This window comes from Sminthopsis crassicaudata, chromosome 1, assembly GCF_048593235.1.
Source record: "Sminthopsis crassicaudata isolate SCR6 chromosome 1, ASM4859323v1, whole genome shotgun sequence".
In the NCBI taxonomy this organism is placed as follows: Eukaryota; Metazoa; Chordata; class Mammalia; order Dasyuromorphia; family Dasyuridae; genus Sminthopsis; species Sminthopsis crassicaudata.
This window is the reverse complement of record NC_133617.1, coordinates 268260359-268285292: the sequence shown is the minus strand read 5'-3', so window position 1 is coordinate 268285292 and position 24934 is coordinate 268260359. Positions and strand designations below refer to the sequence as shown.

The 24934-nt window shown below is 36.1% G+C and overlaps 1 long non-coding RNA gene across 4 annotated transcripts in view; it reads right to left on the bottom strand.

Annotated features, from left to right (window-relative positions):
• Window positions 1-24934, bottom strand: part of LOC141549323 (uncharacterized) — a 100410-nt gene that overhangs the window by 5659 nt on the left and 69817 nt on the right. For 3 of the 4 annotated variants that reach the window (XR_012484325.1, XR_012484328.1, XR_012484326.1), the window contains one exon: window positions 13682-16695. This is a non-coding gene — a long non-coding RNA (uncharacterized LOC141549323). Of the gene's footprint in view, window positions 1-13681; window positions 16696-24934 lie in introns of those variants that run through there. The other variant, XR_012484327.1, reaches the window with a different exon arrangement.

The window sequence follows — 24934 nt, the reverse complement described above, 5'->3', positions numbered from 1 at the left end:
TTTCTAAAGGTCTAGCTCTACTATTTCATACTTAAAAACCAACTTTTCAGGGTGTTGGAGCTTTTTTTTTTTTACATTGTATGCTTTTGATTTCAGTTAATAAATATTATCAGAAGAAATGATGCCCTGGTTTGTAATTTTACAAAATCCAAATAAAAATACAATAATTTGCAGCCTGGAAATTGGAGAGAGGAATGAAAATGCCTCTTATCTAGGTGGATCAATATCCTAAGTTTCCTAAAAGTCCCATAGAGTGCTACAAAGGAACATAATATAAATATGGAATCATAGCACCTAGATTTGAATTCAGCTTAGCTGCTGGTCACTTTAAACTTAGGCTAATTACTTTACCTCTCTGAGCCTCATCTGTAAAGTGACAGGCTTAAAGTTGATGACTTCTATCAATTTCACCTCTAAATTTATGATTCCCACACCCTCCTCTTGTGCCTAAAAGCATTCTTAAACACATCGGATAGGTGCTTCCCAGAAATGTTACCCCAAGTTCAAGGTATTTGTCAGCACTCATCTACTAAAGCTGAAAAGTTCATGAGCCTCCAACAACAATGTGTTCACACAAATAGAACAAATCACAAACATTAAGTAAAATGACAAAAATAAGAAAGGCTACTCCCATACATACACATAAAAAATAAAATCCTGGTAAGTCATAGCGCCATTCTACTGAATACATAGATACTGCAAGACTACATGGTAGATAACTACTAGACTCTTAGCCTGTGTCAGATGAAATTCTACTGAACTGTGTTCTGCTAATACAACTCACCTTAACTTTTATCATATAGTCTTGGCCAGTTAAGCCACCAAAGTCCCAAAATTAACAGACGAAGAAATAAATTACTTAAACAGTCCCATTTTAGAAAAAGAAATAGAACAAGCTATTAATCAACTCCCTAAGAAAAAATCCCTAGGACCAGATGGATTTACATGTGAATTCTACCAAACATTTAAAGAACAATTAACTTCAATACTATATAAACTATTTGAAAAAATAAGGAATAAAGGATTCCTACCAAATTTCTTTTATGACACAGACATGGTACTGATACCTAAACCAGGGAGGTTGAAAACAGATAAAGAAAATTATAGATCAATCTTCCTAATGAATATTGATGCAAAATCTTAAATAAAATATTAGCAAAGAGATTACAAAAAAATCATCCCCAGGATAATACACCATGATGGTTTATGCCAGGAATGCAGGGCTGGTTCAATATTAGAAAAACTATTAGCATAATTGATTATGTCAATAACCAAACTAACAAAAACCATATGATTATCTCAATAGTTGCAGAAAAATTATTTGATAAAATCCAACATCCATTCCTATTAAAAACACTAAAGAGTATAGAAATAAATGGACTTTTCCTTACAACAGTCAGTAGCATCTATTTAGAACCATCAGCAAGCATCATATGTAATGGAGATAAACTGGAACCATTTCCAATAAGATCAGAGGTGAAACAAGGTTGCTCACTATCACCATTACTATTCAATATTGTTTTAGAAATGCTATTTTGGCAATAAGAGAAGAAAAAGAGATTAAAGGAATTAGAGTAGGTAATGAGGAAACTTTGCAGATGATATGATGGCATACTTAGAGAAATCTAGAGAATCAACTAAAAAACTATTAGAAGTAATCCACAACTTTAGCAAAGTTTCAGGATACAAAATAAATCCACGTAAATCATTAGCATTTTTATACATCACTAACAAAATTCAATAGCAAGAGATACAAAGAGAAATTCTATTTATAATAACTGTCCATATGATAAAATATTTGGGAATCTATCTGCCAAGGGAGGGCCAGGAATTATATAAGCGAAACTACAAAACACTTTCCACACAAATAAAGTCAGATCAAAACAATTGGAAAAATATCAAGAGCCAAGTGTTCTTGGATAGATTAAGAGAATATAATAAAGATGACAATACTGCCTAAACTAATCTATTTATTTAGTGCCATACCAATTAGACTCCCAAAAAACTGTTTTAATGACCTAGAAAAAATAATGACAAAATTCATCTGGAAGAACAAAAGTCAAGAATTTCAAGGGAATTAATGAAAAGAAAAACAAATGAAGGTGGCCTAGCTGTACCAGATCTAAAACTATATTATAAATCAGTGATCATCAAAACCATTTGGTACTGGCTAAGAAATAGAGTACTTACTTGATCAGTGGAATAGGTTAGGTCCACAGGACAAAATAGTCAATAACTACAGTATTTGACACACCCAAAGACCCTAGCTTTTGGGATAAGAATTTACTATTTGGCAAAAACTGCTGGGAAATTTGGAAACTAGTATGGTAGAAACTAGGCATCGAAGTATACCTAACACTATATGCCAAGATAAGGTCTAAATGGATTCATGATCTAGACATAAAGAATGATTTTGTAAACAAATTAGAAGAACATAAGATAGTTTACCTTTCAGATGAGATTACTCAAACCAATGCCACTTGTTCAGTGATGAAAAGAGCCCTCTACAACCAGAGAGAGGACCATGGGAACTGAGTGTAGACCACAATATAGCATTCTCACTCTCTCTGTTGTTGTTTTCTTGCATTTTGCTTTCTTTCTCAGTTTTTCCTTCTTCCTTTTTGATCTGATTTTTCTTGTGCAGCAAGATAATTGTATAAATATGTATACATATAATTGATTTAACATATATTTTAACATATTTAACATGTATTGGACTACCTTGCCAACTAGGGGAGGGGGTGGGGGGAAGAAGGAGAACATTTGGGAACAAAATGTTTTGCAGGGGTCAGTGATGAAAAATTACCCATGCATGTTTTGTAAATTAAAAACTTTAATAAAAAAATTAAGAAAAAGACATGACTGAACCTTATCAGATTCTCAATCAACTGAAATCCATGACTGCTGCTTTTTAATGAGAAGAGGGAACTCTGCTCCACTCTTTCAATTAATTCTAGTTCTTATAGTTCTTCTAGAAAAGCTTTGGAGAAACAAAAAGTCTCTCCACAAGAGAAAAAAATAAATGCTGCCTTTTGGTTTTCTTTTCATGGAGGGACTAATCTTCGTGATTGGCTGAATCCACCTGTGCCTTCCTACTCTCCAATTCCTTGTTTGTTCAAGGCTTCTATTGATCACTTAATTGTTCTGTGGAATCTTAACCTTCCTTAACCTCTCACATTCTGAAAACCTCTTGGTCAGTGGTATCCCTATCCTACACTACCTGGAAGCCTGCAACCAACTTTTCAATATTTCTCACAAAAAGGAATGCATTTTTCATCATGAATGCTTTGGAACTGTCTTGCATCATTGTATTGATCAAAGTAGCTAAGTTTTTCACAGTTGATCATTCTTTAAAAATCATTGTTACTGTGTACAATGTTCTTCTAGTTCTGTTCAATTCATCAAAAGCTTTCCAGGGGGCAGCTAGATGGCATAGAGTCCAGAGCTCTGAAGTCAGGAGGATTGAGTTCAAATGTGGTCTCAGACACTTAACACTTCCTGGCTGTGTGACCCTGGGCAAGTCACTTAACCCCAATTGCCTCAGGAAAAAAAAAAGCTTCCCAGATTTTTCTGAAACTATCCCCTTGATCTTTTCTTACAATACAACAGTACTCCTGCACAACCACAATTAACTCAGCCATTCACCAATGGGCACCTCCTCTGTTTCCAAATCTTTGCCACCATAAAAAGAGTTGAATAGCAAGCATTTATATATTTTAAGGTTTGCAAAGTACTTTACAAAAATTATCTCATTATCCTCATGATAGCCCTAAAAGGTAAGTGCAATTATCATCCTCATTTATAGATGAGGAAAAGCAAACAGAGGTTAAGGGACATATACAGAATTAACATAGATAGTGAATATTTAGGACAGATTTAAATTCAGGTCTTTCTGATTCCAGATGCCAAGCTGATGTTGTTTTATCGATTTGTCATGTCTGACTTTTTGTGACTCTATTGTGGGATTTTCTTGACAAAGATACTGGAGTGGATGAGGAAACTGAGACAAAGAGGGTCTTGCCTAAGGTCATAAAACCAGTAAGTTTCTGAGTCCAGATTGGAATTTAGGTCCCTCTAACTTTAGGTTTGGCATTCTATCCACTCTTGTAATCATAAAAGTAATAGCACTGCAATTGTTACAGTTCATCTGACAATGGTTGCCAATCTGTTGCTTCCCAGATTAGAGTTTCTACTACTTTCTTAACATTTTTTTGAGAGATAAAGATTCATAGCTTATGACCTGGTCTTACTTGGGGGGGGGGGGAAGGTGGAGAAGAAGGCATTAGGGATGGTACACTAAGAAAAAACTAGAGAAAGGGGATGCAAGTATTTTTTGTTCATTGAAGAAAATTCATCAAGAAGTGTTGATGGAACCAGTGGAGGGAAGCTGAGATCTAGGAAGGCAAAAATTGAATAGAATTTAATTTTGCTAAAAATGAGTGATGAGACATGAGTAAAGAGACCTATAAATTAACTTAAGGGAACTTTTGAAGGCAGGAAAGATCTGTGGGCCTGACTAGTTAAAAAGCTGCCACACACAGTTGTGGTGAGGATCAAATGAGATGATATACATAAAATTTTCTGTAACCTTAAAGTATTATGCAAATATTAGCAATTATTATGTTGTTGAGTAATAATAGAACAAAGCAAAGTGGCATAGTAGATAGAGAAACAGCCTTAAGAGTCAGCAAAACCTGAATTTAAGTTCTGCCCCTGGGGAATTCTAGATATGTTTAAAAAAACTAACTCTTAGTGTCTCCCTCCTTCAACAATTCTCTAGGGCAATATGCCATCTGTCAGCATCACTGACCTTTTCCTCACTTAAACCAGTACTACACACTAATCCTGGACCTCCACACTCTGGTTTTCCACAATCCAAGCCCTAGTCCCTGGAGAAATAAATTCATTCCTATTTAGAGCTTTCATCCTAGGACTCAAAACTGGGTCTTTATTGGGGACTGAATATGTACAAAGTAGTCTACCATATGGACTGCTAGAACTAGATAATAGATTATCCTCAACTTTAAATTCCGGAGAGCCATCCATCAGAATATATGCTATCAAGAACTGAAAATTGAGTGGATGCCCATTAGTTGGGGAATAAGTTATGGTAAATAAAGGTAAAGGAACATTACTGTTCTATAAGAAATGATCAGCAGTCTGATTTCAGAAAAGCCCTAAAATGCTTACATGAACTGATGCTAAATGAAGAGGGCAGGACCAAGAGAACATTGTACACAGCAGTAACAAGATTATGTGATGACCAACTGTGATGGACTTGGCTGTTTTCAACAATGAGGTGATTCAAGGCAATTCCAATAGATTTATAATTAAAAGTGCCATCCATATCCAGAGATAGAACTATGGAGACTGAAAGTGGATCAAACATGTTTAACCTATATCAGATTGTTTGCTGTTTAGAGGAAGGAAGAGGGAGAAGGGGAGAAAAATATGGAACACAAGGTTTTGCAAAGGTGAATGTTGAAAACTATCTTTGCATGTATTTGGAAAAATAAAACAGCATTTGAAAATTTAAAAAATAGAATACATGCTATCTATACATGTTTTGTTTTGTTTGTTTTGTTTTTTCTGAGGCTGGGGTTAAGTGACTTCCCCAGGGTCACACAGCTAGGAAGTGTTAAGTGTCTGAGACCAGATTTGAACTCCGGTCCTCCTGAATTCAGGGCTGGTGCTCTATACACTGGGCCACCTAGCTGCCCCCAATCTACACATGTTTATAAGTGTGTGCTTTATAAGCCTAGTAAAACACTATTTCATATAAAAAGTCTGTGGTTTTTTTAAACGTATTATAAGCTGAACCAGATGACTTAGGGCTACTATGAACTGGATTTGATCCAGGACCCAGGAAAAGACACATTATTTAAGTTTAAGCTATTAAATGTGTGAATATATACATGTATGTATGTGTATGTATATATATATACATATATATAAATATACGCACATATGTATACTATATACATCTATCTATACATAAACACATAGATATATATTTATATGCTCATAAATGTGTTTATTATAAGCCTAGAAAAACAATATTTCATGTGCTTTTAAAACATATTATAAGCTGAACTATTTAAATTAGGGGCATAATAGACTGGATTTGTCTCAGGGCCCAGGATGAGGCACATTATTTTAATTTAAGCTATTAAATATGTGAATGTGTGTATGTATGTACATATATATATACATATATATGTATGTATACTACACATCTATCCTCAGCTTTTACCCCTATGCTTAGCATATATTAAGCATATAGAAAATGCTTTTCAATTCATTCATTCATTCATATGTATCTCAGTCAAGTTACAGATCTGCATTGTCAAAAAAAATTTCAAGACCAAGATTTCCTACACTAATAAAGTCAAAGCACCACAACAACCTCAGATCGATGATCATCTTGATGACTCTACTACAGTCTTATGCCTCCTAATGAAAAATGTTCTTATAAATGGTATTCTTGCTTTTCTGAATTACATTTTGGAAGTACCTTTTGGGGTTTATTGACCTATAGTCCTACAGGACATATATTATTAGCCACAACAAAGTACTTTGTGACATTTACTGTTGTGTTCTTGCTTAGGCACACCATGATGTTCTGGATTAAGAGTAATGTAATAGGAAAGGACTGGATTTATTTGTTTAAGGGGCAGTGGGAAGAGGATAGTGGAAGGTGCTTTCCCATCATTTCTGGTCACTTCAGTAAGCATACTCCATCAGAACTATCCATCTATCTTTAAGGTCTATCATTTCCATTTTGCTGAAACAACTTTTTAACCCCCATTTTTCAAATCAAAAGCTTTGAAGTAGCTCAAACTATAAATCCAACCAAGCCCATTGTTCTTACAGAGCAGGGTGGTTTTTTTCTTTTTTTTTTTTTCCCCTCCCATTCCATCTGGGTCTATCAGGTTTTCATTATCAAGATAAAGAGGCATTTTAGGTAAAGGAGAAGTTAAGCTATAGGATGCATTGACTCTTCAAACATAAACAACAGGATAACTCTTTCTGACCTCCCAGGCCTACTCAAATCCAGGTGTCAGGTAGATTGATCATCACTTTTTGAATAAACCAAACATGTGAAGTGAATAGCAACTAAAAGATATCCAATTTTATGATATATGTTTGTTATTTATCGCATTGTGACCCCAAATACCAAGAAGCCAAAAGACTCTTAGTTTCTTTTTGTCCTGCTTTCAGAGGGGAGGGCAGAGGAGGGAGCCATATAAAGGGATCTATTCTCCTCTCATAAATCCCCACCCATCCAGGCGAGAACAGACCCCTAATGTTTGCATTCTTTTAAACCAGCCTTTGCCTAAAGTTCACCCCTTCCTGAAATCCTGCTCGACTGTTCAGCACATGTCTCCCCTGAAGTAATGAATTGGCACAAGCCTAATTCTTATGATGATTAATGGTGCTTTTCAGATGCAGCCCATTATTTGATCCAAAGTTAAAACAGTGATTCATCATTAATCACTATAAGAAATGGGCTCACTGATTCATAATTCTCAGCCAGCCCATTTCCTTAAGGGTCCCAGTTTTTCTTTTGTTATTCCAGAAGCTTCACATAGTTCACAGCCCTCTGTTGATTGCCTTCCTCACATACATGTTTCTAGATTCATTTTCTTTTAAAAAGCCACATGCCCCAGGGATATTTATTTGTGCCACTAAAGGGCTCAATGACTTCTTTGGAAGAGAAACATTTCCTACAGCCTTAATAACAAGCCTCAGTTTATCAAATCTGAACTGGCATTAGCACTCACTGGTTGGATAGATTAATCACAGATCAATGATCTTAATGACTATCTTGGTTATGCTGCGAAAACTAATTTTTATGGAACAACACGAGATAAATTTGTCCAATTCAGTATCTTTCCCATGCTGTTTCCTCACTCTCTATATATTCACATTGGTGATTATGGAAAGGCAGAAAGACAATTCAACAAGTATATATGATGTATCTACTTTGTGGTGCTATGTCAATTTCTAGAACCTAAATAAAGTGCCTTTTCCTGAACCATAGCTCAAATCCAGTCCCAGTCCAAAGTACCCGTAAGGTCATCTGATTAAACTAAAAATATGTTATGGTTGTTGTTGCTGTTTAAAAAAAAAAAAAAGTTTTTTTTTTTTGTTTTTTTTTTTTCATGAAAGACTGTTTTAGGAAATTTACTATCTCATAATGGTCTTCTGTTGTTGATTCATTCTCCTTTGCTCTTCTCTCCACTCAGTTACCAAGTCTTATCAATTTTATCCTCCTAGATATTTTTTCTATCCATTTCCTTTTTTGAAGTTACATAATTACCACCATAATTTATTTTCCTTTGCCTAGAATGTTGTCAAGCTTGCCAGTCAGCAGACATTTATAAATGGCAGGCATCAATGAGTTGGAGGTGTATCTACCGCTAGCATGCGAAGATTCCCCCTGGAGGAATGGGTGGATGACAATTTATTCCAATGGCCATGAAGACAGCTGAAGCACTTAAAGCTTGATCAGTCACGAAAGAAGCCAAGGTCATCCTCTGTACTTTGGGCCTTCACAAGTTGTCCTGACTTTTGTCCTGCTATGAATTTCACTGACTCTGGGAGAGAGAGTGAGGCTGATGATATTCTACAACTCTGCCTCACTTAAATTCAACTTCAATGGGAGTCAAAATATCACCCATTGTGATGCCATAGGTTCAAAAACACACCTCAAAGACCTTCTGTGTACTCGGTATTGTACAAAACTTGGGATGTTGAGACAAAAACACAACAGTCCCTTAACTCTGGGATCTTACAAACTTTTAAGGGGTTGGGGGTGGAAGAACAACATGTACATTAAAAAAAATTAAATACAAATACCAAACAAATTTGGGTTGTAAGAGAGGGCATTGGTAACTGGGGATATCAGAAGGAGTTTCCTATAGGCAGTGATAATTAAGATGAGCTTTGAAGGATGCTGGGAATTCTATGAGTGAAAAAGAAAAGTATCTCCAGGCAAAGAGAACAAATTTTATTAAAGTATAAGGTTGAGGGATAGATGGAAAGTTGGTTATAGGCAAGAATGAGCAGGCCAGTCTCCTCTCCAATCCACCATCTGTAAAACTATCAATAATATCTCGATCACAGTTCGTCATCATCATCATCATCCTTCACAAGATCATGCTATTTCCCTGCTCCAATGATTCCCATGGTTCCCTCTGGGATAAAATTTAAATCCTGTCTGGTTTTCCCCCATTTTCTGTTTGTCTGTTTGGGGAAGGCAATCAAGGTTAAGTAACTTACTCAGGGTCACACAGCTAGTAAGTGTCAATTACCTGAGTCCAGATTTGAACTCAGGTTCCTTCTGCCTCCAGTATGCTATCTATTGCTCCACCTAGCAGCCCCCATTTGACTTTTGAAGCTCTTGAAAGTTTCAGTATTTCAGCATATTCCGGGTTCCATTCAAAGCCACCTACTTCTGCTTTCCTACTTTTCCATTCCATCTCTTCTCATGTTTTTGAACTAATTGCCCTCATGCCTGAAATGAAGACATCCATGAATGTACCCATTCTCTATCTTCCCCTCTTTGAATCCCTAGTTTCCTTCAAGTTTTAGTTATGTAACACCTTCTGCAGGAAATCTTTCCTAATTACTTCTAATTACAAGTTATAGCCTCTGAGTGCAATATAAATTCTTTGAAGATAGGGACTGTTTGCTTATTTTTCCAGTTATCTGCACCTAGTACCTAGCACCTTCAACCCTTCTTGACTCAATAGAAATAGAGAGATTGTTCCAGGCTGTTAAATACATTTCTATATCTTTTATAAACAGCTTGGTGGCACAATAGATAGAGCACTTGGAGAAGACCTAAATTCAAATGAGCCTCAAAACCATTTATGAGCTGTAGACCCTGGGCAAGTTACTTAACATTGTTTACCTCAGTTTCCTCATTTGTAAAATGAACTGGATAAGGAAATAGCACACCACTCCAGTATCTTTGTCAAGAAAACCCGGAATGAGGTCATGAAGAGTCACACAGGACTGAAATGACTGAACAACAACAACCCTTCATCCCATACACACACACCCACACACCCACACACCCACACACCCACACACCCACACACCCACACACACAGAAGGTACAGGGGTATGGATGAGTAGGTGGGTAGATGCAAAGACAATAAACAAAATCCCTGCCCTCAAGGAATTTAAATCTGCTGGGGAGATATTGAATCAGTAAACTTGAGCAGAACAAAGTACTAAGAGGGGTAGGATAAATGAGGAATCAGGAAATGCTTTAAATAAAAAATGGGGCCTCAATTTTACTTTTAGGAAAACTTCCTATTTTTTTGGATTTTTTAAAAATTAAAACATTGATATTATAACAAAAATTGTAGTTCTTTCCTTCATTCTGCATCATCATATAAATTTTCACAGGTTTCTCTGAAACCATTTTTCTTTTTCTTATATTTTATTCTGAACTTAAGATATAAAATAAGCATTTTCATAACATAGTAAATAGGAAAAAGAGATGATTGCACAAGAAACTGCAAATCTATTATGTACAACTTATTCATGCTTTTAAATATATAATAATCTTATAACTTTCTCCCTCCCCCTTTTTTTCCCCTTCTCCTCCCCCCTAGCACTGCTCTGCCCCATCCTAGTGATGGCTGCCATAAGACAAAGAAATTCCCAAGAAGCTGAAGTGAGGAGGGAGTATATTCCAGACAATGGGGAATGCTTGCATGAAGGTACAAGGCTGGAGTTGGAATGTATGTAGGGGACCAGCTAGCTAGCAGTTCAATTTGACTCAGAGAAAATAAAGTTATATAAAATAATACTGAAAAGGCTAGTAGGAGCCAGATTTTGGCAGGATTTAAATGCTGGTCTGAGAAGTATGTTTGTTTTGTTTTGTTTTTCTAGAGACAATTAGGAGCCAATGAGGATTTTTGAGTGGGGCATAAATGGAAAGAGAGAGATGTTATGCTTTTTTTTTTTTTTTGGTTTTATTTTGTTTTGTTTTTTTTTGCCTCAGCACTTTTGCTCAGATTATTCCTCCTACACGAAAATGTTTTTCTATTCCTCTCTACTTATTTAGGTCCTACTCATCTTTTAAAGACTAGCTCATTTCCCAACTCCTCTATTAAGTTTTCCCTGATGGTACAGGCCAATAATCATCTTCTCTCTCACAGGATTATAGGAGTTAAAGCTGGAAAAAAAAACTTCATCTAATCTAACCCTTTGATTTTTATAGATGAGGAAATTGAGGCTGAGGGATATGATGTGGCTTGGCCTAGATCACACAGGTAGTGAGTAACAGAATTGTAATTCAAACAGATTTCCCAACTCAAAATCCAATTCTTTCCCCCCTCTGGCTATCTATAGCACTTGTCATTTAGCATTAATTATATGCTTCTCTGTGATTATTTATCATTTTATATCTGTATTCTGTCTCCCCAACTGGTTTATAAGCAAAGTGCAAAGGACAGGTATTACTTCTTTTTATCCCCATGCCCAGCATAATGCCTAAAGGCACTAAAAAGGAGGAAGAGGAGGAAGGAGAGAAGAAAGAGAAGGAAGAGGAGGAGAAAAGGAGGAAGAGGAGGAGGAGGAGGATAAAGGAGAAGAAAGAAGAGAGACAGAGAGGAGGAGCAAAGAAAGAAAAAGTATGATAATGTTGAAGACAATGAAGATGATGATGATGATAATCAACATCTTAAATATCTGATATTCAACAAAATGGTAACTGCTATAAGGAACTGAAGTTAGACCATGTATGGAATTCACTTTTTGTAGAACTCATGAGCAGAAATGGTGAGCTCTGACTCAGTACTTTTCTGCCAATGTAACATTTTGAACACTGAAAGGCATCAGATAAACTCATAAAATGCAAGACTTAGTGCTGATATTCTACCATTCCTTTCTATTAGCAAGTAATAGATTACAAAAATATAAAACAACAGTCAAAATATGTCATCAGATGCTTTTGCTCATTGTTTTTTTCACCCAGTGTATTTCTTAGAGAGATTTGTTTGGGTGCTTAATAAAATATAGTGATCAAGTTGTATATTCTATATGAAATATATTGTACATGTATAGCAAGTGTATTTATATGTATATACATACACACATAGCCATTTAACAATGTAGCAATAAAGTTATAATATGAATCAATGTAGCAAACAAATTTTATATAACTAAATGAAATTAATGAAAACCTAACCAATTCAAATGAGACTGGAGAAAAAGGCAAGTGTTAAGTTTAAAGTACAATAAATGTTAGGATTGTTAACTTTCAAACTTGTGATACTTAAGACACATTTCTGCTTGACCAAATTATTAATTATTATTATTTAATATGTTTATAAAGGTATTATTTCTGGATTTTTGAAATAGTAGAAAAAATTGTATGACCTAATATTTAGATTCAATTTCCTTTAAAATAGCTGTAGAGAAGTAAGAAGTCTTGAAAGAGAATACTGGGAAGGAAATAGGGATATTAGCCTTGTAAAGAGAAGACTTGAAGGAAAATGATAAATACTTTTAAATATTTGAAGGATTGCCACATGGGAAAGTGATTAAACTTGGCTCCAAGGGGAAAACTAGAAGCAAAGGTTAGCAGTTATAAAGAAACAAATTTAAGCTAGACATAAGGAGGAAAAGAATTCCTTCCAATTAGAATTACACAAAAGCAAAGTGAACTGCTCCAGGAGGAGGGACTAGAAACCCCCTTACTACAGGGTCTTCAAGTATAAGTTGGATAACCAATTGTTGAAGATGCTGGAGAAAAAAAAAATTCTAGTTCCAATATATTTAATCTTGGAAATAACAACTATGACTATAATTCATTTTTTATATAGTGCTTTGGAGTTAAATTCTAGTACCTCCCTTCTATTGATTATCTCTAGTTTATCCTGTATATATTATGTTTGTTCGAAGTTGTTTGAATATTGTCTTCCACAAAGGACTATGGGCTGAGAAAAGAAACTATTTTTTGCTTTTCTTCTATCCCAGCAGTTCTCTGAGCACATAGTTTGCACCTAATGAATGTTTATTGATTGATTGACTTAAATTTGTGAAAGCACTTCCATACATGATCTCCTATGAACTCACAATGAAACTAAGAGGCACATGCTATTGTGAGATATCCACTGAGTTCTCTTCTATCTTTGAAATTCCAGCGAAAAATACAAAAAAAATGTTTTTGGCAGGATCCAATCTCTGGGAAATCTTGGCTGCTCCATCTCTACTAAGTTTGGCTTTTATCAAACCCCAGACACTACCATGTTCCCCTCACATGAGGAAGATATAATATTCATTGTTTAAAGTTAAGACTAGGTATATGGGTCAGAGGTGGAGAGGGGCAAAGGAGCTTTCTTCTTTGCTCAGACTCTGACTCATACCTCCTTGGACAGGGTGGCTGAAATTCTTTGTCCTCTATTTCCCTGTCTGGAAAATAGGGATAATAATATATACCTCCTCTTTACCTCACAGGAGTGTTGCAAGGATTAATGAGTTAATAATGCTTGAAAAGCACTTTGAGCTTTTGGATGAAAGTGTTTTATAAATGTAAAGCTATTATGCCTAATTAAAATCTCTGTGTGAGAAGAGAGATGGTCAGAGTTGACCTCTATCCCTACAGTTAGAACTGAAATGGATGTGGAACCAATGATGGCATATCTTTTCATTTATTCCAAAGAAAGTATAATCTAATACTCCACTACATTTTACTAGTTAGCTTTATACATACACAAAAATATTCTTCACTAACTGTATATTTTTAAAAACTGACTTAAGAAGAAAGGACCTAATAGGCAAGAAGTTGAAATCTCATCACTCAAAGCTTTGTGGTAATGATTGCTACTATTTATATGGTGCTTTGAGGTTTGCAAACTGCTTTACAAATATCTCATTTGATCCTAGCCTGAAGGTACATGCTATCATTACCCCCATTTTTTTGATGAAGAAATAGGCAGACAGAGGTTAAATGAGTTTCTCAGGGCCACATAGTAAGTGGCTAAGGTTCGATTTGAACTCAGGTTGCCTTAATTTCAGGTCCAGAATGAAGGGAATTGATAAATGTTTAAACACCTACTATCTCAGGAGGACTAAAAGGGTTCCTATCTAACATATATCTTTTTTTCCTGTTCCAGCATGTCTAAAAGTACTTTGATAAGGACAAAATCTTTCATAATTATACAGAAGCTTTTAGATTCAAATTCTCTCTAGGATAGATAGGACACACATGGATTGACATTTATACTAATGTGTAAATTATTGATCTTGGAATCTTTCCTGAGACTTGGTTTAATTGGAGAAGGGGAAAAAAATAGGGGAAGATGATGATAAGTGATAAAGAGGAAAGGAAAGGAATCCCAATGTTAAAATTCTAACCTTAACTCTGTCACTTAAAACTTTCATGATTTTGGACAAGTCATTTACCATCTCTGGGCTATACTCTCCTCATCTGTAAAATGGTTTTGGGGATGTCGGGGTTTAATTTGGACTAAATGACCCCAATATTCATTCTCTTTCAGTTCTAAATCTATAATTCTATGGTCCTGCTACTTCATAGTTTTGCCTGGGGCTTTTACCTCTATACTGAGAACATTCTTCTCACATAATATGACCTGATTAGTCTTAGAGAAATGCACATTGAGCATTTTGGTGAAGTCTCTGGAATTACAAGTCCAACAGTTCTTTTTTCTGTCTTTTTCTGAGACCATCCTGAACAAGAAATACAGATTGTGAAAATTCACTGTTACTGTATAGAGTTTATTAGAAATAGCCTGTAATTATGAGAAACTACTCTTTTTCTACTTGAGTTGACATCCCACTGTTGTTTAATATGTGTCAGTATACATATTTTAGCCTTTAAATACCTTTTTTTTTAGGTCAAATAAATATATGAATCAAAGAACCTTAAAGCTGCGGGAGATCTGAGAAGTATCTCCAAAGTATTACCTAAAGCATTACTATAACCAGGTCTACCACATCTTTAACAGGTCATTCTCTAGCCTCTGTTTAAATACTCACAATGATAGAGAGTTACCAGCTTCCAAGGCAACCTCTCCATTATTGGACAGATTTTCCTTATTTTGAGCTGAAATCTGCTTCATTATCCCTTCTTTGGTCCAAATTCTGCCTTGTAGGTTATGTAGAATGCAATTCAAAAAAGAAAAAATTCTTTAAGAATCTACTATATGCTAACTACTGTATTAAGTAAGCACTGGAGAAAATGAAGCTTATATAAAATATGATCTCTGTCTTCAAAGAATTTAGTCTATTTGGAGGCTAAACCACAAACAAATCATTTGATTATATGATATTACATGATGACTGCTCTAGAAAGATTTTTTAAATATGTAATCCAAGAGAAAAGTTGCTACTGAACAGGGATCATGAAAGGCTTCCTGAAGGAAGAGAAGATGATTCTGATGAATAGGAATACAACAGGCAAGATTGTGAGAAAAGGCATTACACATATAGGCAAAATAATGGAGCCCTTCAATATCTCTCTTCTATCTACTGGGTTCAATCTTAGGGTCTTCTCTTAACCCTTACATCTCATTATTTTCACTCAGGATTCTTCATTGGAAACAACCAAGTCAAAAGTCAACAGGCATTTATTAAGAGCTTACTATAAATTAGGTATTTTGCTAAGTACTGAGAATACAAATACAAGCTGAAAAGCAATCCCTGATCTCAAAGAACTTGCATCATATTAAGGGAATATATAAAATATTATATATATATATGTATATATATATTAATCCTATTAAATATATAAATCCTATTAAAAGGAGCTGAGAGAAGTTGGGAGGGAGAGATGGTAAACAGTAGAGAAAGTATCAAGAGTCAGAAATAAAGCTTGGAGAGGAATGAAAAGGTGTCTGATTTGTGCCTGAGAAACCAGCCAATCAGGGCACAGGTCACAGGGATGGTGGGTGAAGTTTTACGGTGCAACTTTCAGTGGCAAGAGATTTCTTTGGCTTGGTGGAGAAAGTCCAGGAGAGTCGTGAATCCAGCTCAGAGAGGAATCAATACCTGGCTTCTGTTCCCTTGGCCCACCACACCTAGGGCTTCAAGCATCAGGCTTTCAAAGCATTAACATAGAACAGCTTTATTTAAAAGCAAGTGAGAACAAGATGCAGGGCTCACATCCAACTCTCTTTAGCAAAGCACTGGTTATGGCTGCCCATCTAGTAAACTTAGTTTCCCTCTTCCCCAGAGACTCGGTTCATAGTCCTTGCAAACTCACTGTGCCATATTTTGAATGGTCCCAGCAATGTGAGTGAAATCCCAGGTCTCAGTGAAAGTCCAGGGTCTCTGCCTTCCCTTGGCATCTTTTTCTTAGCTTCTTGTGAGTCTGTGTTTATATAACCCCCTCATTCTTCTAGTGTCTTCATCCTCAACATAACCCTGGCAGGCTGGGTTGCCTCTACTCCAGTTTATACTCAGCTTTCCCTTTTGGTTTGGATCTGGATCTGTCCATTGCTGGTTCCAGGTTCTTCTCTCTCAGCTATGTGGTCTTACTACTCAGAAGCCCCTTATCTTCCTCATGATTGCTCTTCCCCTAGCAACCCATGTCTGAGCATTCATTGTGCTTTTGTGTACTCTTTCAACAAGCCCTCTGAGGAGGGGGAAGGGAAGTGAGATATATATTGACTCCTTTTGGCTCAGTTCCTTTTTATCTGAATCTTCCCTCTACATAATGAAAAAAAAGAAAAGAAAAAAGAAAAAAACATAAGCAAAGGTTCTGAGTGTTTGGGAGAAAGATAATCTCTAAATTTCCTGAAACTGAAAAGTCATGTGAGAAATAATACAAATTAAATCTAGAAAGACTTTTTCATAACAGGACCTAGGTATATCAGATTGTAAAAGGTCTTGCTGTCAGGCAAAAAAAAAATATGAATTTAATTCAGTGGGCAGTAATAACAATCAAAGACATACTTTAAGGTCTACAAACATTATGTTATGTCACTTGATGCCTTCTGAATCCTGTGCTACAGGCACTTGGTACAGGTATTTTAATTCTTGTTTTTTAGATATGGAAATTGAGGGTAAGAGAAGGAGCTAAGTATTTTGCCCATATTCACATAGTTAGCAACCTCAGAGATGGGAGTGAACTCAGGTCTCTCCCAGTGTCTTTTTCACTGTACCATGATTTAAAAGAATTATATGATTAGATAATCTGGAAGTAATATGAGGGATGTATTAGAGAGGAAGAGAGAATCAAAACAGAGAAACCTTTTTCTGCTAAGTGACAACCACCATTTATTTGATGACAACTATCATCCTTTGCTCTACCAGCCCTCCCCAGCTCAAATCTTTTCTTCTCTAGTTGTGGGCGAGCATGATATAAGGAAGAGAACACTGGAGTTGGAGTCAAGTTGACATCAGATTGCATTTTATATTAAGAAGCTGTGCCTGATCCAAGTCAAGCCACTCAATCTATTTGTGGCTTGTTTCTTTAACTAAAAAAAATGGGAATAATAATAACACTTAAGTTATAGACCAGGTGTGAGAATCAAATAAGATAATAGACATAGATATATATACCTACACACACACACACACACACACACACACACACACACACACAAACCTACACATACACATATATATAGAAAGAGAGAGAACTTTGAAAAGAAAAATTGGAATAAGTATATTATTCCAAGAACAAATTTAGTGGCTTTCACAAGTTCTATGTAGCATATATATAAGATTTACAAAAACTTGAGAATCCAACGGTAAAGCAAATTCCTTGACTTAGAATGATAAAACATATAATAAATCCTTGATCTTTTGGTGAAGCAGCCAAACAACAACAACAACAACAACAAATCATTGTGTCACTAAAATATCTCTAAAATCAGTCCCAAACCCTTTTTGTATCATGGATTCCCAGCCTTCTAGTTTTAACTATTCCCTACTCAGAACTTATTTAATTTATTTAACAATTCCCTACTCAGAATAATGTTTTTAAATGCATAAGATGTATAAAATTACAAAGGAAACCCATTAAATTGAGATAGTTATCCAAATATCACATACACACATGTTCATGAATTCCTGGTTAAGAATCCTTGCCAAAAGATTCCATTTAAATAGTGCATTCCTAAGTTGCCTGTTTGAGTATATGATTCATGATTATTATAAATAATTCCAGGGACTGTGGGGTCTCAATCTATGCTACAAAGCAATGTTTTCTCACAAATTTTGTAGTATTTCTGAGACAGTCTTATTTTTGTTCAGACAAAGAAAAGCAAAACATTCTGAGGGTTTTTTTTTTTTTCTATTATGAAAAGGAAAATAACCAAATGAATACTGAGCCTATTTAGATTTTCTGGGACTGTCTGCCCTGTGAAGAGTCCAAGACAGATGTAGACAGAAAGCAGTAGGTAGAGAAAAGAGAAAGGCCTGATCCCTGAACCAAAGAGCAGGAAATCAAGTCACAAGAGAGGTCAAGAGCCCTTCTGGGCTTCTGGGCTGGGATCATTCCCTTGGACCCCTGTAGGTGGCAGCATGTGTTTATAACTGCAGCAACCCCCAATTTAAAGGCTTCAGAACTGCCAGGCTGAGCACATTTTAAGTTGAGCCGTTTTAATTTTCAGGACAATCCAGCATAATCAATTAAAATTTTAATATTGTTAGGTAAATGCCTTTGCTGGAATGAACTCATTTGAAAGTCAGCCCTGCCTGATGAAAGGGGAAGCGGTTTATTGATTATGAACAAGGTCATATCTCATCAGACTTGCCGCCAGGATTACGTTTGTTTACCTTGATCTGAAATTGAGCCCTTTATTTTCCGAGTATTTCAGATCCCTCCTAGTCAAGCAAGGCTGTGCTTCCCAGCTGGCCTTATTTCATTTCAGTCTAGTTGCTTTTCCTTTTTTATTTTAAAGCAACCTAGGGAAAGTAGTGACCAGGATGAGTCCCTTTGCAAGGGACAAGGAAGGAAAATACCCCAAGGCTCTCTGAAATCTGCCTAATAGCTAAAAATCTCCTTTTCTGAAACAGATTTTTTTAATTTGTTAAAAATTGAGGAACTCAATGAAATCATGAAATTCCAGGTAACTAGGTATCTATTCACTCCCTATAGGTGGATTATTTCTGTTTTTGTACCTCTAGGGGTTCAGCACATGGTTTTTGTTTTAGTCTTTTTCAGTCATGCCCTACTATTATGATACCATTTGGGGTTTTCCTGGTAAAGCTACTAGAATTGTTTGCCATTTCTTTCTCCAGCTCATTTTACAGATGAGGAAACTGGGGCAAGCCCAAGATCATATAATTATGAAGTGTCTGAAGTCAGATTTGAATTGGGGTACTCTTGACCATTAGGAGCATTATCTCCATTCACTGGCTACTAGGTTCCTATGATGGCCAGAAAAGTGAATCAGTAAATGATTTTTTTTTTGTGAATTGTTGTATACAGTATAAAATTTCAGAACTCTCTGTGTGTGTGTGTGTGTGTGTGTGTGTGTGTGTGTGTGTGTGTGTGTGTGTGAGAGAGAGAGAGAGAGAGAGAGAGAGAGAGAGAGAGAGAGAGAGAGAGAGAGAGAGACAGAGACAGAGAGAGACAGAGAAAGAGAGAGAGACCTTTAAAATAGTTTTGTAAAACTTATGGATGACTTCTCATGATATTTTTAAATATTCAAAATAAAATATGTAGATTAAAAAGTAAATCATTTTATTGAAATAGTTATCAAAATATTGAATTTTAAAAACTAGTTCACAATTCTCGGTTAGTATTGCTCACTTAGTATACCTTTTAGAGAACAGAAAAAGATGTTTGATTCTCTAATTGATATAATGATCCTTCTTTTGAAGAGTTCTAAGTAGAAAACTGTGAGAGATTTTAGAGGGAAGAAGATCCTTAGTCTGTAAATGGGATTTGTAAGTAGATCTTGAAAACTAGGTTAGTAGATTCCTAAGCTGGGCAACTACCACACATCCCAAGCACTGTAGCATCTTGTAGCTTGCTGTTATGCCAGGATTCCCAATAAAGAAGGAATGACGTGAGCTCTATTTCCCCATGTTGCTAAAGGGCCTTCCTTGTCAGCAAGGAACTTCAAGCAAAGTTTCAAAAATGAAAAGTACTTCCTCTTCATAAAAATAAAGGTGGGAAAGCCCTGACCTAGGACCAGAAGTTCCCAATCTTTTGGGAATTTTCTCACCTCAGTTTTTGTTTAACTGTATGACACCCACATTCCTCCCCCATATCAAACCAAAGTATATTCTGTGAGATGCACATTATTTTAAGCAAAATACATTTTGACAAATTTTGTTTTTAGAATTTCACCAGAGTCCTTGAGTCCAGAATCCACTGGGTTTGAAGACAGAGAACCTGGACGCTAATTCCAGCTTTGTTCCCTATTACCTGTATAAACTTGAGCAAATCTTTTGACCTATCAGAGGGTCTCAGTTTTCCCCACCATAAAAGGAAGAAGAGAGAGTTCAAGCAAATGATCTTCTAGGTATCTTGCAGCTAGGCTGCTCTAAATTCTATGATCCTATTGTTTGTTAGCTCAAAGACTGGGAGGTTTGTCTCCAACTGCACTTTCTAGTGAAAAGCAGGAATGTAGAACAAAGAAATTGAGGTGCTGGGTGATAGCCTCCTCCAGGCCCTGCCCAGACCATTGTTCTTGCCTTCCCCTCCCACTGATTTGCTTGGCAAGACTCAAAAAAGATTTTGGAGGGCTGAATGAAGCTACAGTTTGCTCAGAACCACATTTAATTGAAAGGAACCACATTTAAATTATTGGAGATGCTGCAAGTTGGCAGTCAGGAGATATCAGAAAGAGAACTTTCTAATCCTAAATCAAATAAAGGCTCAGGACAAGGATCTAGATACAGGAAGAAAAAGGTTTGAAAAGGTATTAAATACCTGCATGGGGGTAGAGAAGATAAAGTGTCAGGCGTGAAATCAGGAACGTGTGAGTTCAAATCCAGCCTCAGACACTAGCTGACTGATCCCAACTAAATCACTTAATCCTATTTGCCTCAGTTTCCTCATCTGTAAAATGAGTTGGAAAAGGAAATGACAAACTTCTCCAACAGCTCTGCCAAGAAAATCCCAAATGGAATCATGAAGAATAGGGCACAACTGAACAAGAAAATCCTATCAGGAAGAAGAAGCTTTTAAAAGATACCAAATGCCTCCATGATTAAATTATCTAACTGGATATTCTGTGACACAGAAGAGGCTGATCCCAGCCAACTAACAAACCTCTGAGCTTTTGTGAAAAACATTTTTTCTAGTTTGATGTAGATATGTGAGGATCCTGATTTTATAAATGAGGCGAAGCTTAGCTTCTAAAATCTAAGCTGGAAGAGAGCTGGTAGAGTTAATTCTTCTCTTATGAGGAAAAAAAAAAGTAACCCTTTTTTTCTGCTGAGGACTTCCAGCAAGGGTCAGTGGAGATACCAGACCTAGTGGGGAATAGCAATGGTCCAAGAGGAACCCAGGATCAAAGATTTAGAACTGTAAGCAATCTTGGAGACTGTCTAGTCTGTCATCATTTCACAGATGAGTGTATGGGGAAATTGAGGCCCAGGAATGTTAGATTGCCTAAAGTCACAATGCTCAAAAGTGGCAAAACTCAGATTTAAATCTAGGTCCTCCTACTCAAAATTCAGCATTCTTTTTACTATGCACGATGCTCACCAGAGTACATTGGTCCATAGGGAGCAGGATTGGTAGAGAGTAATGTCATTATATCAAAGAAGGTATATGCTGTCCCATGACATAAAAGAAATGAGTTGTCTTCAAAATGTGATATCTAGGTATTTTCATTCTTCCTACTCGTGATATTTAAAATTGATGGAAAATGTGGCCCAAGTTTATGGGACAAAGATTTTTTGTTACTTTTCTTAATATGCCTTTTTATTAAATGCCTTAACTTTGAACTATGTCATCTGACTGATTTCTAAAGGTAGTCATATTTATATTTACTGATGTTAAGTGAAATGAGCAGAACAAGTCTTTTACTAAGAGTAAACTAAGAGGGGGCTCATGAGTTATGGTTTTGAGTGGATGCTGATCCACAAATTACCATGAACTTGAGGTAAACTTTTCTGTGGGACCCATGTACATGTATTTATGTGTGGGACTGGGGATGAGAGGAGGAGGAAATCCTATGAACTAAAAATATTTCACTATATTCACAAAACTAGGGTTGGTAATCACTAGTTTAGGTGGTTTGGAGAAGAAATTCCATTGTGTATACCTGCTGCCTATTGAAAAGGAATGCAGTACAATAGAAATATTGCTAAATTTAGAGTCAGGCAACCTAGATTCAAGTTTATAAGTTATAACACCTTATATAAATCATGTAGACTCTTTGAATCTTAATTTCTTCACTTAAAAGATGAAAGGATTAGGTTAGATGTTCCATAGATCCTTTCCAGCACCAAATCTATGATGACTTGCTATTAAAAAGCATCATGATATGCCTGGATAGGACATGTTAATATTTAATTATTTTATGAAAAAATAATATTTACCTAATGTTAATGTTAATTTGATAATTGCATTATGATAGGAAATAAGAAAAGTCTTTGGCTGCCTATTATCTTGAAAACCTGCATTGATTAAAATTAGCAACTAAATTTCATTCAGGAGGACATACTCACATTCAGGACATATGCACAATAAAGCTATCAAAATCCCATACTACTTTGCATTGTAAATAGCAAGTGGGTGAGAGATAGATGGGAAAGTGAACAGAGAAGTAGTAGGGAGAATTTCTCTCAAGTGTCCTTGACTCCTGAATTCTCCTCTTCCCATCACCATCTCTTCTTCTTATCCTCAACAAATAGGAATATAAAAAAGTAGAAAAAGGAATAGCTGCGTAGTCAAGATCCAGATCTTAGTCTTTGCTCTGCCATTTATTTTTATCTTGTGATTTTAGACAATTTAGGTTACTCTCTTGACTGATTTACTCATTTATAAAATGAATAAGGTTGAACAAGATGCTTTTTAAGGTGTCTCCCAAATCTAAATTGTCTATGATCTTTGAATTTGAAAAATTAGCTTCTTGGTCTCAAGTTGCATCTGATCAAGATTCAGGAATGATAAAGACATCTTCTCCATGGAAGATAGACCCTTGTGGAATTTAGACTAAAAAACAGACTCAAGGATGGAGATAACCAAAATTAGATTTTTTTTTCTTCATACCTCTTATTTTTGGAGCCAAGAGAGCTGGATTTGAATCATAATTTAAACCCTTATTAACTGTGGTACCTCAATTTCCTTATGTGTAAAATAGAAATCATATTTGTCTACTTTGTTGATTATCTCGAAAGAGAAAAAGCAAGTAAAGCAATTTGTGTTCTATAAAGTTCTATATAAATATTAGCTATTCTATTGTGCTAGATCAAAAGGTACTTTTCTGTGCTGAAGTATCTGTATTTTTATGTACACACACTCATACATGCATACAAGATTATAAGCTCATTCAAAAGACATCTAGTCCAATTTACTTATTTTGTTGTTCTTGTTCAATCATACCAGACTCTTCTTAACCTTATTTGGGGTTTTCTTAGCAAAGATTCTGAAGTAGTTTGTCATTTCCTTCTCCAGCTCATTTTACAGATGAGGAAACTGAGACAAACAGGGTGAAGTGACTTTCCAGGAACACATGTGTGCTTAAGACTACAGACCTGGAACTTCATCCACTGTACCACCTAGTTATTATTCTTGTTCAGTTGTATCCAACTCTTCATGACAACAAGAAATGGTTTGCCATTTCCTTGTTCAGCTCATTTTACAGGTGAGGAAATCAAGGCACATAGGTAAGGTTAAGTGACTTAATAAAGGTCACACGGATAGTAAGTGGTTAAATTTGAACTCACTTCTTCCTGAGAAGGAAGAAGGAAGGAAGGAAGGAAGGAAGGAAGGAAGGAAGGAAGGAAGGAAGGAAGGAAGGAAGGAAGGAAGGAAGGAAGGAGGGAGGGAGGAAAAAAGGAAAAGAGGGAGGGAGGGAGGAAAGAAGGAAGAAAGAAAGAGAAAGAATCTCTAGAGTCAGATTCTACTTTTGTCATGTACTAACTAGCTCTGTGACCTTAAGCAAGTCACAATCTCTAAGTGTTCCCAGGCAATTTTCTAAGACTAAAAGGAGTTTCCAATGTAGGTGAGTAGAAGGAGTGTGGGGAGTTCCCCTGCACTGATTAGTTGTGCTTTTCTTAGGAATGCACCACTACAAAGCCTGAGCTTTGTTTTTACCAGAACATGTCTGAATTTAAAATGGAGGCTGAAACACATGCATCCCACCTTTCATCTGTTCATTCCACTATGTGTGCGCATGTCTCTGTGGGCACAGTCAGGGCTATATATCAACAGATGAGGCAAATGCTACAACTTCCTAAGCCAAATGTTTCGGCTTCAGTTTTAATTCAGACATGCCCTAGTAAGGACAAAGCATAGACTGTCTATGACTTTTCCTCCAGGGAAAGCACAGCTGCCATTAGCTCTGAGGGCTGGGCCACTGTGACACCTGATGCTAGCTTGGATGCTCAATCCCGGGGCTGCTGAAACAGCCCTGCTGCAGCAGGAGGCACAACCTTCAGGGACAAATAAAAGGATTTCTCTTGGCTACTCCAAAAAGATGGCAGGGAGGAAATTCAGCAGGAGTGAGGAAGCAGCTAAAAAAACCAACTAAACAAAGAAACAAAAGTGAAAAGAAGAGAAACTGAGAGTTGCCTTTCAGCTTCATTATTTTCTCTTTCACCAAGGTTCCTGACCCTTGGTGAAACAATAAAGTTTTTCATTTATGACAGGCCATACTAAATAGATGGATTTAACACAGGTATTTCCTTCACACATTAATCCTCTGAATCTCATTTGGTGTATATTTCTACTGAATGACAGAAATTTGATTTTTTTAAATTAGTGATCAGATTATAATGAGCTACATTTTTCTCCTCTACTCATCATGATAGA